Below are 17,092 nucleotides of genomic sequence, written 5' to 3'. Positions count from 1 at the left end.
GGACAGCCTGGTCCTGCCCTTCCCCTCCCACCGCAGCCCTGCAGAAGCCTGATGTCTTCACAAGCATGTGCCCTGGGCAGCAGCCACGGGCTGCGCCTCCCGGAGACTCCCAAGGCTCTCCATTGACGGAAGGTCCCATCTGGCCTCCCCTCCCGGCCTGGCTCAGCTGGAGAGACAGGAAGGAGGGGTAACTCCCTCCTGGCCGGGCCCCATGTATGGACCCTTGTCGTGGCTAGCGGACTTGAATGACTTTCTTTATCCTCCCTTCTCTCCCCTACTTCCCCCCACTGCCAGCTGTGGCCATTTAATAAAATTAGCTTAATGCTTGTTCCTTCCCTGTGGGGTCTGGAGATTGAAATCTGCAGGTCCCCACAAACCCAATAAAACCCCTGGCAGGTCTGGCTGCAACTAGAGGCTCTGAGGGAAGAGTGATTAGATTAGAAGGCAGCCCCCCTCTCCCTTGATCCCCAGTACCACCCACTGCTCCCTGTGATTCCTTAATGGCCACCCTGGACTGGCATTACCCAACCACTACACCTGTGTGTGTATGGGGGTAGGCGTCCCCACCCTTCCCCAGGGCCCATAGGGGCTGATGCAAGACCTGCGTTACAATAAAGCCATGCTAATCATTTCTGTAGGGAGCGCCTCGCTGGCTGACTAGCTGGCTTGCTTTTCTGTCTGGTGACTTGACAATCCTCTTGTCACTTTGAGAGATGGGACTAAAATCTTCATTTTGCAGATGAGGAAATCAGTCTGAAGAACATTCGTGACTTGCCCGTGGTCATGCAATAAGTTTGTGGCACAGCTGGGGCTGGACTGAAGCCAAGGACTTTTTCTACCTTTCCACTAGGAGTGTCCTGCAGTGCCAGCTGCCAGCTGCTTGTCGCGCAGGCAACATCCCAGCTGCAGGGCAGCCTAGTGGGGCAGTGTCTCCCTGTCACACAGGGACTCCCCAAGGGCAAAGCCTGTATTCCCCCCAGGCTTGGGACACTTGAGGGCAAGGACTGCGTCTCCGCTGTCAGATTGGAAAGCTTCCCGAAGGCAAGACCTGTGACTCCCCTGTCAGACCTCACAGATAAAAAACTGTGTTTCTTCCTCAAATTGTCATCTCTTTGAGAGTGGGGGATGTCTGTTCCGACGCCAGGGATTTGAGGATTCTTAGCAGCAAAGGGCTCCCATGAATGGGTCTGAGGGTCTCCCCAGGGATGGTCTCCCCCTTAACCTGGGGGTTCCCTGAAGGAGGACCCTGTTTCCTCCAGCTGGGGGCTCTCGGAGCAGAGGCTGAGTCTCCGTTCTTGGACTGGAGGCTCCCTGAAAACAAGGAGTTTGAAAGCTGTGTCTCCCCCTCCTCTTCAGTTGGGGACTTCTCTGGCACAGGAACATTCTAGGGGACAGGGCTGGGCGGATGGCAAAAGTGAGGCATGCTGGGAAGACTCTGGATGAAGGAAGCCTGGTGTCTCCCCCTTTAAGACAAGTGTAATTAACAAACAATGTCCACACCAGGAGGGGTGTGAGGACAGAGGTGCCCCTGGCGCTCACCCACACCCAGAATGGCAAAGCCATCCTGTGCCCCGGCAGCGGCCAGCCCTGGGGCTGGTGCTGCCCTGGTTTCTGGGGTTTTGGGGACCAGAAGGGGCAGCGGCGCCCACCGCTGGGGGCTGCCCTAATTGGATGACTTTGCAGGAAGGCCAGGCAGGTGTGTTCGGTTTTCCGCTTCAGCTTGCCACAAACACATCTGCCACGGGCAGGTCTCGGGGTTAATTGCCTCCCGTCTCACTCCTGGTAACCGATATTTCATTTACTGCTCAGAGGGGGAGCTGTCCAGAGAATCAATCCTGGACAAGCGTCCAGGAGACAGGGGACCTGGGGGAGGAGGGGGCACAGGGGCTGTTTCCCGGCGGAGTTCCAGGCACCAGAGGAGCAGGCAGAAGCAAAGCCCCAAGGAGAGAAGCCAATCGCTCAAGGCTGCTCTGGGCCTCATCCGAGTTCTGTTGACCCTGACAATAGCTCCAGGACCCCCAAAGTCTGGGAGAAAAATCCCAGGAGGTCCCGGGGCTTCCTTCCACCAGTCAGCCATGTTGTGTCCCATGTCCTGGTTCCTTCTGCCTGAATTTACCTGGGTGCCCCTAGATGAAATGGCACAGGTTAGATGCTGTTAATAAGGTTACTTTCACAAGCTGTGAAGGTATATTTGAAAGCAGAATTGGAGGTGTGAGCTCCTCGCTCCCTGCCAGCTAACCTTAAGTCCTACAAATGAGGTGATAATAATGTGGATGTGAAGTCTACACGTGCTGGGAACTGGAAGGGGGCTGAAGGGTAACTGAGAGGTGGCAGCTGGGGTGGAGCAGAAAGGGGCACGAGGCCTCACCCCCCACATACCCTGTGCAGTCCACTCGCTACACATTTGCCCACATTGAGATTCAAAGCCATGTAATAGGCAAGTCCCATTACACAGCTGGCAAAACTAAGGCCCAGAGAGGAATGGTTGGTCCAGGGCAGAACTAGAACCAGAGAGAGCAGGTCATGGAGACAAGAAGAACTGGGTTCAAGTCCTCACCAAGCTCAGTGTTTCAGGGAGATACATCACCTCTCGAGCCTCAGTTTTGCTATGTGTAAAATGGGAATGGGTCATAAAATGGCTACCTGCAGGATGCTGTGAGGTGGGAGACGGTAAGTTCTTTTGTGAGTTATGAAATAAAATGCACATGTGTCGTTGTTGCAACCCGAGGCTCCCGAGCCCGGTGACTCCAGGTTCTTCCGACGGCAGGTCAATGCCTGGGATGGAGATGGTGCTCGCTCGCCAAGGGAGCCGAAGACAGGCGCGATCTCCGACCCCGGCAGCCCCTAAGTGAGGGGCCCTACGGGCAGACTCGGCCTCTGGCACAGGATGTGGAGCTGAGTCCTGAGAGGGGCGCTCCCCGAGCCCCCTGCTCTCCCACTTGGATTTCCTCATCCTTCTGCTCTGGGACCTCCAGTGTAGGATGAGGGCCCCGGGACGCCCCCCAGGTGCTGGCCACCGGCTGCTGTCTCGATTTGCTCTGCTCATTTCAGCAAATGTTGCTGACATCTCCTGTGGGCAAGGCTCCAGCTTGGTGTGGAGCCTCCAGAGATGGATGGAAAGCCATCCAGAGATAGCCACCAGGGTCACACAGCTACACCGGGGACACGACAGCACTGGGAGTCACACAGATACACCCGGGACACGACGGCACTGGGGGTCACTCAGATACACCCGGGACACGACAGCGCTGGGGGTCACTCAGATACACCCAGGACACGACAGCACTGGGGTCACACAGATACACCCGGGACACGACAGCACTGGGGGTCACTCAGATACACCCGGGACACGACAGCACTGGGGTCACACAGATACACCCGGGACACGACAGCACTGGGGGTCACACAGCTACACCCGGGACACGACAGCACTGGGGGTCACACAGATACACCCGGGACACGACAGCACTGGGGGTCACACAGATACACCCGGGACACGACAGCACTGGGGGTCACACAGATACACCCGGGACACAACAGCACTGGGGGTCACGCAGATACACCCGGGACACGACAGCACTGGGGGTCACTCAGATACACCCAGGACACGACAGCACTGGGGTCACACAGATACACCGGGGACACGACAGCACTGGGGGTCACACAGATACACCGGGGACACGACAGCACTGGGGGTCACACAGATACACCCGGGACACGACAGCACTGGGGGTCACACAGATACACCCGGGACACGACAGCACTGGGGGTCACACAGATACACCGGGGACACGACAGCGCTGGGGGTCACACAGATACACCCGGGACACGACAGCACTGGGGGTCACACAGCTACACCGGGACACGACAGCACTGGGGTCACACAGATACACCCGGGACACGACAGCACTGGGGGTCACACAGCTACACCGGGGACACGACAGCGCTGGGGGTCACACAGATACACCGGGGACACGACAGCACTGGGGGTCACTCAGATACACCGGGACACGACAGCACTGGGGGTCACACAGCTACACCGGGACACGACAGCACTGGGGGTCACACAGATACACCCGGGACACGACAGCGCTGGAGTGCAGAGAGGGTTTCAGAGACCACCCACAGGGCTCGCTGCTGAGGGAGCTGGACTAGGTGTGTAAGGCCACCACAAAACACACCGAACGCCGGAGTTGAGGGAAAGGTTTATTGTTGGGTCAGGGAAGCCTGTCAGCCCGGGGCGGAGGGGGGGGTGAGAGTAAGAGAGAGGAATCAGGAGGGAGAGAGCACGAGTGCTGGAAGCAGGTCTGGGGGTGAGGGGCAGGGAAGTAGGAGCACTGTATCCCATCAGGGTTGGGGTGGAGCTGACACCTGTGGTTGGGCCATCTGGTCACCCAGCTTCCAGCAATGGTGGGGAAAGGGGAGCTAGAGCCAAGGAGGTATCTGGGGCGTAGATTGCACCACAGATAAGATGGCACCATTTTACTAACATTCCCACCCCCTCCCCCTTTTTGTTGTTAAATTTATTTATTGAAAGTCAGAGTTATACAGAGAAGGAGAGGCAGAGAGAGTTCTTCCATCCACTGGTTCACTCCCCACTTGGCAGCCACAGCTGGAGCTGCATTGATCTGAAGCCAGGAGCTTCCTCTGGCCCTCCCTGGTGGGTACAGGGGCCTATTTACTTGGGCCATCTTCTACTGCTGTCCCAGGCCACAGCAGAGAGCTGGAGTGGAAGTGGAGCAGCCAGCCAAGACTAGAACTGGCACCCATATGGGATGACGGCACTGCAGGCGGTGGCTTTACCCGCTATGCCACAACGCCGGCCCTCCCTTTTGTTTTTTATAAAGCAAATGTTATATGGGGTTATATCAGCCTCCAAAATCCAGGAGGGGTGGAGGGACAATGATCTGTCTTTAAAGCTACTTCCTGCTAACATGAGGTGACGAATTACTCTCTGCTGGCAAGGGGCGATGTCTCTCCCCTCCTGGGTGGGAGCTAAGTATATCCCTGTAGCAGCATTTGGTTGACTGCCTGGTTGGTGAAGGCTTTGGTTTGTTCCATTATCACCTCCTGTAAACACTTAAACAGACAAGGTAGTATAAAGGCCAGGGTGAGAACAGCAGCCAATAGGAGTGGCATTAACCAAGTAAAGAGAGGATTTTATAGAGGAGAGGAAACATCTCTACAATTCTGCCTGCAACGTTGTTGACCCTACTTGGCCGTCCCCTCAATAGCAGTAGTTACTTTGGAAGCTGGGCCGAGTGAAGGGCTTTTCAGCTTAGAGCCAACAAGATCTGTGGCTCTGACCTGGGTGCCCTTCAACTCCAGGGCAGTTCCATTTGCAGTGATCCAACTCTTGGCTGGCAGAGCGGCCAGGGCTCTTCATAAGCTGCCTTCTGCTGAAGCCCAGGCCTTCCACATCAAAAGCCACTGCAGTGGACTGGCCTGTTGGGTCTCCCTGATGGCAGATCACTGTACAGAGCAGCCATTAACTGGCCTGCCACCTATCTTTACATTGCTTCTGATACCCAGCCTTCTTTTCCTCCTGGTTTTTGTTAAAGCAGAGAAGAGGAAAATAAAACCAGTTTGAAAAAAGCCAGTTCCCAGGGTTTCCTACCCCTGCAAAGCAGAGCAGAGGAAACCTTCAAGTGGATGCAAGCCAAGGGGGTGCTCAGCCCCATCGCTAATCTTTGTGGCCTAAGCCAGAGTCTACAGTCACAGGCATGTTCTGATAGTGGTTTTTCAGTGAGGTAGACAATGCCCATGAGGAAAGCTATGTCCTCACTTGAAAACTTTCCCATTTTTTGGTCTGAAAGGCAGGTTTTGCCTGTTTACTGTGCCCATGGCAAAGTAAATCTAGCCATGAAATCATAATTTAAGCTCTCGTTTTGGCTACACTATTAATATGGGAAAATGTTAGCCATCCCTTTTATAAGATCCAAAGATCAAACTGTACATCCTGGAGAGTCCTTCAGTGTAGAGTCAGTTTCGCATCTTGAAGAGAATAGAGGAGTGAGGGAACAGGTCAGGCTTCCCAGATCGCTTACTGACAATAACAATATCAAATGAAAACTTAGCAAGCAATTTCAACCATTAAACAACAACTTACAGAACCATTTACCAGAAGGTTCAATGCCTTCTATAAATTTTAAGACAAGAATACACATATTTGGAAACATCTCTTAAATATATAACATGATGTAACTTGTTTGACCAGCTAACTCAAGTACAAGCATGTCAACAACTTAAGCAGTTTTAGTTTCTTTTTACCAATAAATTTAAAACATCTGATACAGAGATTCAGGTCACACTAACCAAAATGTATCAAAATGTATCTTTGATTAACTTAGCAGCTTAAATCTATGAGCAATTTTTAATCTATAAACCAATTAAAACAGAGTGCTTAATAAGCTTTTTCCATATAGACATACAATATGTGCACATGTGTAACATAACACACAAGATAGACAATAAAGCCATTTCAGTAATAGAGTCTTTTTTTCTTTTTTTTTTTTTTTTTTTTTTTTTTTGACAGGCAGAGTGGACAGTGAGAGAGAGAGACAGAGAGAAAGGTCTTCCTTTTGCTGTTAGTTCACCCTCCAATGGCCGCCGCGGCCGGCACACTGTGCTGATCCGAAGGCAGGAGCCAGGTACTTATCCTGGTCTCCCATGGGGTGCAGGGCCCAAGCACTTGGGCCATCCTCCACTGCACTCCCTGGCCACAGCAGAGAGCTGGCCTGGAAGAGGGGCAACTGGGACAGAATCTGGCGCCCCGACCGGGACTAGAACCTGATGTGCCGGTGCCGCAAGGCGGAGGATTAGCCTAGTGAGCTGCGGCACCAGTGGAAGACCTTTCTCTCTGTCTCTCTCTCACTGTCCACTCTGCCTGTCAAAAAAAAAAAAAAAAAAAAAAAAAGCTAGTGTATGAAATCATATCCCATAACTTAGAACAGTTTTAACAGAGTTAGAAGTAGGGAAGAGAAAATAGCTTAATGGAGCTGGCTAGAAAATGGACAGAGTCACCAAGCAAACAAAACTATTAAAAGGAGATGCTGCGGGGGCCAGCACTGTGGCTCAGCGGGTTAATGCCCTGGCCTGAAGCGCTGGCATGCCATATGGTCGCCGGTTCTAGTACCGGCTGCTCCTCTTCCCATCCAGCTCTCTGCTATGGCCTGGGAAAGCAGTAGAAGATGGCCCAAGTCCTTGGGCCCCTGCACCCACGTAGGAGACCCAGAAGAAGCTCCTGGCTCCTGGCTTCCAATTGGCACAGCTCCAGTCATTGCAGACATCTTGGGAGTGAACCAACGGATGGAGGACCTCTCTCTCTCTGTCTCTACCTCTCTCTGTAACTCTTCCTGTCAAATAAATAACATAAATCTTTAAAAAAAAAAAAAAAAGGAGATGCTGCGGCTTAAACAGATTTTTAAGACTATTTCAAAACTATTTACTAACATACATACATTGCAAAACCTCTTTGCTTTAACAGAGGGTCAGATTCTAGTTCTATGTCAAATAGACTAATAGCTTTTGCTTTCCTTCTGCTGATTTCCACTTTGAAATCACCCTTTAGAATTCTCCAAATTAAGACAACATTTTCTAAATAAGATAACACATTGAATTTTAACCTTAGCTACTTTCAAGCAGTGTTGAACTATTTTTAAAAAAGATTATTTATTATTTTGGAGGTAGGGTTACAGACAGTGAGAGGGAGAGACAGAGAGAAAGGTCTTCTATCCATTGGTTCACTCCCCAGTGGCCGCAATGGCCGGAGTTGTGCTGATCCAAAGCCAGGAACCAGGTGCTTCTTCCCGGTCTTTCATGCGGGTGCAGCGGCCCAAGCACTTGGGCCATCTTCCACTGCTTTCCCAGGCCACAGCAGAGAACTAGATTGGAAGAGGAGCAGCCGGGACTAGAAATGGTGCCCATGTGAGATGCCAGTGCTGCAGGCTGAGGATTAACCCACTGTGTCATGGTGCCAGCCATGAACTATTTTTATATGGATAATTTACGAAGACATGTTAGCAAACTCAAGTAGTTTTTACATAGAATACAAGGTGCTGAGAGTACCAAAGTTTATATTTAGACACATTTATCTCATTTGCCTTTACCCAATTTACATTTAGCAATAACACCTGGATGACTGAAGATGCTGATATTGTACCATACTTCTATCTGAATTAAGGTCAAAATCACATTCATATGTAATTCTACTCCTTTTATAAACCTCTAGCTATAAACCAGTGACATTAAACCAGAGATTGTAAAATCTACCTTAGGGGCTATAACAAGTACTGATTATCCGTTGCTGTTTCATTGAGCACTCATTACCCATTGCTATATCATCAGAAACCTGCTAAAACAAATTGCAAAATAAGTTTGGCAAGTTACAAAGCAATATTTTTTTTTTTTTTTTGACAGGCAGAGTGGACAGTGAGAGAGAGAGACAGAGAGAAAGGTCTTCCTTTTGCCGTTGGTTCACCCTCCAATGGCCGCCGCGGCCGGCGCGCTGCGGCCGGCGCACTGATCCGATGGCGGGAGCCAGGAGCCAGGTGCTTTTCCTGGTCTCCCATGGGGTGCAGGGCCCAAGCACTTGGGCCATCCTCCACTGCCTTCCTGGGCCACAGCAGAGAGCTGGCCTGGAAGAGGGGCAACCGGGACAGAATCCGGCGCCCCGACCGGGACTAGAACCCGGTGTGCCGGCGCCGCAAGGCGGAGGATTAGCCTAGTGAGCCGCGGCGCCGGCCACAAAGCAATATTCTTTTTTTTTTTTTTTTTTTTTTTTTTTTTTGACAGGCAGAGTGGACAGTGAGAGAGAGAGACAGAGAGAAAGGTCTTCCTTTGCCGTTGGTTCACCCTCCAATGGCCGCCGCGGCCGGCGCGCTGCGGCCGGCGCACCGCGCTGATCCGATGGCAGGAGCCAGGAGCCAGGTGCTTTTCCTGGTCTCCCATGGGGTGCAGGGCCCAAGCACCTGGGCCATCCTCCACTGCACTCCCTGGCCACAGCAGAGGGCTGGCCTGGAAGAGGGGCAACCGGGACAGAATCCGGCGCCCCGACCGGGACTAGAACCCGGTGTGCCGGCGCCGCAAGGCGGAGGATTAGCCTAGTGAGCCGCGGCGCCGGCCACAAAGCAATATTCTTTTTTTTTTTTTTTTTTTTTTTTTTTTTGACAGGCAGAGTGGACAGTGAGAGAGAGAGACAGAGAGAAAGGTCTTCCTTTGCCGTTGGTTCACCCTCCAATGGCCGCCGCGGCCGGCGCGCTGCGGCCGGCGCACCGCGCTGATCCGATGGCAGGAGCCAGGAGCCAGGTGCTTTTCCTGGTCTCCCATGGGGTGCAGGGCCCAAGCACCTGGGCCATCCTCCACTGCACTCCCTGGCCACAGCAGAGGGCTGGCCTGGAAGAGGGGCAACCGGGACAGAATCCGGCGCCCCGACCGGGACTAGAACCCGGTGTGCCGGCGCCGCAAGGCGGAGGATTAGCCTAGTGAGCCGCGGCGCCGGCCACAAAGCAATATTCTTAAAGGCAGTGATCTTCCTAGATTCAAAAGAAAGAAATTCCTTTAAACCCAATGTCTGGTTATAGCTGAACCAAGTTCTCATGCATGAGATTGCTGTTTACCAAGGACATCTTTTAGAGTCTAATTAAATTTGAGTCTACTTTTCTTTTTACCCAAAGAACACCTTAGGCCAATGATACCCTGGTCAGCAGTCAGCTACTTGGGACAGCCTCTGAAACCAAATGTTCAGGCAGCTGCCAGACAGGTCTCAAAGGTGACTGTGGGCTAGAGGCCGATGTGCCACGGACAAGAAGTCTACTGGAGATTGTTCACCATTGTGTTAGGTTTAATGGGAGAGGGTATCCACCGAGCAGATGGGCACCCCTCCAGAGATTCCCAAGGAGGAGAATCTGATAGGTAACAGAGTAAGGGACAAATAGGGAAAAGGAGATATGTCTGGAAATAGTAGTTAACCCGGTGAGCCAGCTGGTTTGATGGGCCAGGCTAGGAAATGCTCACTAATTGGACCAGGAATCAAGTTTGTAGGAACTGAGGAGACCTGGTGAGTCAGCTTGACATTCAGTTACAAGGCCTGTCCTGTCTGGCTTGCTCATGAGAAAACAAAAGAGGCATCAAAAGGGTGGGATACCTAATTTAAAGATTTATTTATTTGAAAGTCAGAGTTACACAGAGAGAGAAGGAGAGACATAGTGAGAGAGAGGTCTTCCATCCACTGGTTCACTCCCCGAGTAGCCCCAACAGCCAGAGCTGTGCCAATCCGAAGCCAGGAGCCAGGAGCTTCTTCTAGGTCTCCCATGTGGGTGCAGGGGCCCAAGGACTTGGGCCATCTTCCACTGCTTTCCCAGGCCATAGCAGAGAGCTGGATCAGAAGTGGAGCAGCCAGGACACGAACTAGAGCCCATATGGGATACTGGCACTGCAGGCGAGCCCCGGGACACCTAATTTGTTTTGCAGTAAACTGGGAGCTCAGAAGGGTGGACTCCCTTGCTATTCTTATGGTAAAATTGGGACAGGATGGGGAGGGGCAAAGACTAGTGGGAGGATGAAGGCAGAGTGGGGGGTGGGTGAAGGCATGGCGACAGGGCCCATTCCCACGTTAGAGAGGATCATAGGTAAGGCAAGGGGAGTAGACTTTGGACAAGAGCTGGTTCTGAGATAGAGCTGGAATTCCTGGGACGAGCTGGAGCAGTGAACATAGAAGAAAGGGGTCTTGGCTTTTTAGTGAGAACTTTGGAAGTTAAGAGAACTTGAGCAGAGAAGGTTTAGAGCTGAGATAGGAGAAAGCTTAGACATAGAAGATTTTCTTCCACTTTCCCAAATGCTCACAGAAGTAATAAAGATCTTGAATAGTGTCAGGGTCAAACGTAGACTGGTTGTCCAGGTAGATGACCAAAGGGAGGGTTAGTTAGACAGAACACAGGACAGAGAAGCTCCCGTGGTGATCCACAGTGTCGGCTTGGTAGATATCGGGTGTCCTGGAGATCATGGCCGTCCTACAGGAGGATACGGGAACAGAGGACGGAGGCTGTCACCCACACGGTCACTGGAGCCCAGGGCTTACTGGTAGAAGGGAAACAGGGGGTTGAGTGGTCACCCACACCCTCTGGTGCCCGGACACAGAGTCCGTAAAGGCAGGAGGCCGGAGGAGTTGTGGTGTCTGTACCAGGACTTCGGTGCGAAGTCGAGTAGGACCACAACCTGTAGAGGGTCACACTGGGAGGATCCTCTGCCCATCCTGTCTTACCTCAGGAATTTGAAAGGCTGGTGTGTGAATGGAGATCATGGAAGGAGGTCTGGGGGTGTGTTTTGTGGCTGGCATAAATCCAGGATCCCAAAGCTGTTCAGGTCCCTGGGAGGAGAGCGAGGTCAACGGGAGAGCCTGGATCTGAGTCACAGCACCAATGTAAGGCCACCACAAAACACATCAAACATGGGAGTAAGGAAAAGGTTTATTGTCAGGTGGGGGAAGCCCAATGGACTTTGGGGGGAGAGAGCGAGAGCGAGAGCGAGAGCGAGAGAGAGAGCAAGAGAGTGAGGATTCAGGAGGGAGGGAGCATGTGTGCTGGCAGCAGGTCCTGTTATACCTTTGGGAGGGGCAGGAAGTAGGAGCACCAAATCCCATTAGGGTAGGGGTGGAGCTGACACCTGTGGCTGGGCCATCTGGTCACCCGGCTTCCAGCAATGGCAGGGGGTTGGGAGGAGGGTGTCTGGGGCATAGATCATGGCACAGATAAGACAGCACCATTTTACTAACACAGTGGGGCCTACAGCTTTTAGCTCATAATTGTAGTTTTATGACGAGCATATTTCCCTCCAAAATCTGAGCCCCCATGCCCATTGTTGCTGAAACTGCCCTGTGGGGGTGGGGGTGAGGGTGGACCCGGGCAGTGAGCGGTTCCTCGCCTCTCCTCCAGGGCTTGGGGACTACTGGACTACAGGCACAAGGCCTGCGCTCACGTCTGCCTCACAGCTGGCTGTAACAGCAGCTTATGTACCCGGGCTGGTCCGAGTCCCGCAGGTGTTCACTCACTTCAGCCTCACTCTGACCCCACGAGGCAGTTAGGATCATCACCTCCATTTCTTGGATGAGGAAACCGTGGCAGAGAGGTTGCTAATTTGCCCAAGGTCACACTGCTCGCCCTTTCCTGCACAGCCCTTGAGAGCGCAGGCAGGGGAAGGGTTGAGTCTCACTCCTTCCCAGTCAGAATGCCCTTTCCCACGCTGCCTGCGGCCCAAGCGGCCTGTGCAGGGGCTGGGGCTCCTGCCTCTTTGTGGAAGAAGGACAGATTTGAGGGCCCCTTTGCTCCTTGTGGGAGGAGCCCCAGCCTGGACTAGGAAAACTGCCTAGGCCAAGAGAGCTCCGGAGTCCCCTGCCTGACCAGAGCTGGAAGTGGATCTGCTAGGCTCTTAGCTACTTTCGCCGCCCGCAGAACCCCTGCTCATTATTTAAAGCCTGTGTTCACGGGGCCATTGCCGTGGCTCACTTGGTTAATCCTCCACCTGTGGCACCGGCATCCCTTATGGGCACTGGTTCTAGTCCCAGTTGCTCCTCTTCCAGTCCAGCTCTCTGCTGTGGCCCGGAAGGGCACTGGAGGAAGGCCCAAGTGCTTGGGCCTCTGCACCCGCATGGGAGACCAGGAGGAAGCACCTGGCTCCTGGCTTTGGATTGGTGCAGCGCACCGGCCGTAGTGGCCATTTGTGGGGTGAACCAAAGGAAGGAAGACCTTTCTCTCTGTCTCTCCCTCTCACTGTCTGTAACTCTACCTGTCAAATAAAAATTTCTTAAAAATTAAAAAAAAAAAAAAAAAAAGCCTGGGTCCATTGCCTGCTCTTCACAAAGGCTCTCTGGACTCCCCCGGCAGTCATCTGCTTGTCTCTCTGTCCAGCCCCAGCCCATCTTCCAAGTAGAACAATGTCTCATATTGTCTCTGCCACCTAATAATGACTCCACACTAGGAGCAGCCATTGCAGACATCGCTCGCTCCTGAAGCCTCCACCTTCTCCTCCTGCCATGGATGCTGTGATGCGCTGCCCCGGGCCAAAGGATCCATGCCCCCAGCTGCCAGGGGAGCTGCCAGTAGGTGGCTCTCAGCCGCCAGCCCCCTTTGGGGACTGAGCTGCCTCGCTCACCATCCTGCTCCCTTCTCAGGGCAGCCTGCCCCCACCACTGACAAGCACGGGGTCAAAGGCTCGGGCCCCTGGCCCTGCTCGAGACAATCTGGAGGGTCTGCCCAGCTTCGGAGCTCCCAGCTCGACCTCTCCCTCTGCCCCATTCCACTTCCTTCCCTTCCCTTCCACAGGTGCCCATCCCAAGACCAAGCACTCCCCAGTAAATCCTCCCGCTCGCTGCTCTCTGCCCCAGTCTGCCCACAGTACCCTGTCTTCTTTACCCACTGAGCCTCCCAGCCAGTACTTATAGAGAACTTATTATGCATCGGGCCCAGTGGCAAGGGCAGGAGGCGGAATGAGAAGCTAATTGTCCAGTGGGTGATCACGGCTACTATCTCACAGAGGAGACTCCGTCACCCGAGCACCACGAGCGTGCACACCTTCCTGCACCTGTGCCCCTCCTCGCCCCCTTGTTTCCTGCTCCGCATCCGTGCCTCCACCACCATAACCAGCCTGTCCTTGTTTGCCAGGGACTGTCCGGCACTCCACAAAACCCCTCGGTCCCACGTGGGCAAACCGGGACCGTTGATCGTCTTACCTCCCGCCTTTTGATCACTGACATCACACCTCTCGATTACTCTCAGCTGCTCACCCCACACCAGCTCCTGGTCATCACCCACCCCTCAACCCTTGACCCCACCTCCCCTCCAGCTCCCACCTATTTCTCTGCTCCCCTGCCAGCCAGATGCCTTAAAAGAGTTGCTGGCTCCTCACTTCCCACCCTGGCCTGGCTGCTGCTCTGGGCCCGCTCCTAACAAGCCCACCCATGGACCTCTGTGTTGATGAACCATGTGGCCTCTTTTCAGTCTTTCTCATGCTTTACTTCTGTGCTGGGCCAGACCCTGAGGTTTCACCGGGGTCCTGGACTGGATTCAAGGACACTGTACATTGGGCCATTTCTGAAGCAGCTAATGCCACACCTCAGTGCAAGGGATGTGCAGTGAAAGGGTGCCTGCGGGGGACAGATGTGCTTCTGCCCGCCCAGTTCCAGCATCTAGAGTTGGTGGCCTTGGCAATCACATGTAGTGAGATGCTCACACAGGCGCACACAACCTTTCATACCCATAGCCACATCAGTCCAGAAACACCTTCTGCCTTCACACAAGGGAAAAAAAATCTGCAACCAGCCCTCTGGTCTGAGTTCTAGGCCTTAAAATTCTTGTCTTGTTCCAGACAATCTCCCCTTTTCAGCATCTATAGAACAGGGCCCAGGAGTTTCCCATTTGTGTCCACTAAAGCAGGCCAGACCTGACCACCTGACCAAGGCCTCTCAGCGTCCTCTCAGTTGACTCTCTCCCCTGCGAAATTCTCTTCCCTAGGCCTCTGAGATCCAAGGAACAGCTGCCCCTTCGCCAGCGCTCCCTCCTCCTTCAGATCCCAGCTAGCATGCTACTCCCCTAAGCCATGCCCCTGTGTGCTCTCAAAATCGCCCGCGTCTCACACCACTGTTAGTGCCAAGTTGTCTCATTCCTCCTGTAAAATGCAAGCACTGACCACCCCATCCACGGAGCCCTCACAGCTCATATCAGTAAACAGGGGTCTTCGGAAAGCCCATGGAGAAATAGAATTAAAAGATAATGCAGGGGTGGGGGTTGGGGATAGCATTGTAACATAGTGGGTAAAGCATCCCTTATGGGTGCCGATTCAAGTCCCGGCTGCTCCACTTCCAGTCCAGCTCTCTGTTATGGCTCGGGGAAGCCGTGGAAGATGGCCCAAGTAAATAGGCCCCTGCACCCACGTGAGAGACCCAGAGGAGACTCCTGGCTCCTGGCTTCGGATTGGTGCAGCTCCAGCAGTTGTGGCCAATTGGGGAGTGAACCAGCAGATGGAGGACCTCTCTTTCTCTCTCCCTTCCTCCCTCCCTCTCTCTCTCTCTCTGCCTCTCCTTCTCTCTGACTTTCAAATAAATAAATAAATAAATAAATCTTTTAAAGAAAAGATAATGCAAAATCTCATCAACTCTCTGGAGCCCCCTCCTATTTACTGAATGAATGAATTCGAGAACATCTGTTACCATTTCATTGAATGACGTCAAGATGCTCTCCCTACATGATGTCCAACCTTCTTATAAATATCATTTTATTTTATAGCTTTAGAAACTGGGGCTCTCTTTTAAAAAATGGGGAGGGAGTCAGTGCTGTGGCGATGGGGAAAGCCAGCACCTGCAGTGTCAGCATCCCATATAGGCGCAGATTTAAGTCCCAGCTGCTCCACTTCCGATTCAGCTCCCTGCTATGGCCTGGGAAAGTAGTGGAAGATGGCCCAGGTCCTTGGGCCTCTGCACCTGCGTGGGAGACCTGGAAGAAGCTCCAGGCCCAGTTCCTGCCATTGTAGCCATTTGGGGAGTGAACCAGCAAATGGAAGACCTCTCTCTCTCTCTCTCTCTCTCTCTACCTTTCAAATAAATAAATCTTAAAAAAAAAAAAAAAAAGGAAGAGGCTGGCACTGTGGCATAGTAGGTTAACCTTCCGCCTGCGGCCCCAGCATCGCATATGGGCACAGGTTCTAGTCCCAGCTCTTCCTCTTCCAGTTCAGCTCTCTGCTGTGGCCTTGGAAAGCAGCAGAAGATGGCCCAAGTTCTTGGGCCTCTGCACCCATGTGGGAGACCAGGAAGAAGCATCTGGCTCCCGGCTCTGGCTCCCGGCTTCGGATCGGCGCAGCTCCGGCTGTTGTGGCCATTTGGGGATTGAACCAGCAGATAGAAGACCTCTCTCTCTGTCCTCTCACTGTCTGTAACTCTACATCTCAAATAAATAAACATCCTAAAAATAAAAGAAAGAAAGAAGGAAAGAAAGAAGAAAGGAACTGGGGCTCTAAGGAATTACAAGACTTACCCAAGATTCCCCAGCCAGCCCAAGTGTTCCCTTCCCACCGCCCACAACGGGACACACCTCTGCCCCTTGCTCCAACAGGGCTCACCTCACCCGCATATAATTACCTGCAGCAGCATGGGACCAGGGTTAAGACCTGGCTTATGGCTCCCCACACACTCCACTCCACTCCAAACTTCTGCTAAAATGCACATCCCATAATAAAGAGGGGCCTGTGGAGCCATAAGCACCCTGGGGCAGTGAAGACGACGAGGGTCCACAGCTCTCTTGTGCCTCTACAGCGACGGTACCTGCGCGGAGTTTTCTTGCTTCATCTCACAAAACCAGCAGCGCTCTTGCGTTGTGCAGAGGGCAGCTAGGCCCACGCTGAATGCACGGGTTTCGGCCAAGTCAAGCAGGTGTTCAATGTGACTGTACTAGCCGGATGGCGGTCTGATGAGGGAACTGTGCCTCCCCCTCGTCCTACCTGTCCCAGTCCTGCTCATACTCAGTGCAGGGACAGAGCAGGTGTATGGAGGTGGCGAGCGGCTGGCTCCTGGCAGCCTTCACCCGCTAATGCGAGTCACAGACGGCCACCTATTCATCTATGCTGGGGCTTTCCTAGGCGAGTCGGAAGGGCGGCCTGTTTGTCCCATTTTACAGATAAGAACACTGCGTCAGAGACCTGGAGTGGCTGAGGCGCACTCAGCACTAGGTGGTGCTGGACGTCCCGGCGCTCCCGGTCCCAGCGCGAGGTTCAAACTGCGGTGCTGGAGACCAACCCCGCGCGGCCCCGGGGTGGACGCCGCGCGGCCCGCCGTCGTCCGAAGGGCCACCAGCCAGGAGGCTCCTGACAACCGCCCAAGCCAAGCAGATGGCATCGCGTCAAGGCTGTCCCTGAAGTTCACTCTTGGGACGGTCCCGGGGAGGGAGGAGGCGCCGGACAGCGGCTGAGAATCCTCCCTTGGGTGAGAGGACGCCAACTCAGCCCACGGAAACAGCGTTAAAGTCCTGATGGACGTCTGGTTGACGTAACTGACGATGAGCGCCCAGCGCCAGGGAGCACCGAGACGGTGCTCTGAACTGGTTTCTGCCTG

This window comes from Oryctolagus cuniculus, chromosome 17 (genome assembly GCF_051225735.1).
Source record: "Oryctolagus cuniculus isolate XC-2025 breed Fujian yellow rabbit chromosome 17, ASM5122573v1, whole genome shotgun sequence".
NCBI classification, from domain to species: Eukaryota; Metazoa; Chordata; class Mammalia; order Lagomorpha; family Leporidae; genus Oryctolagus; species Oryctolagus cuniculus.
The sequence above is the reverse complement of the archived record's forward strand: the minus strand, read 5'-3'. Positions refer to the sequence as shown.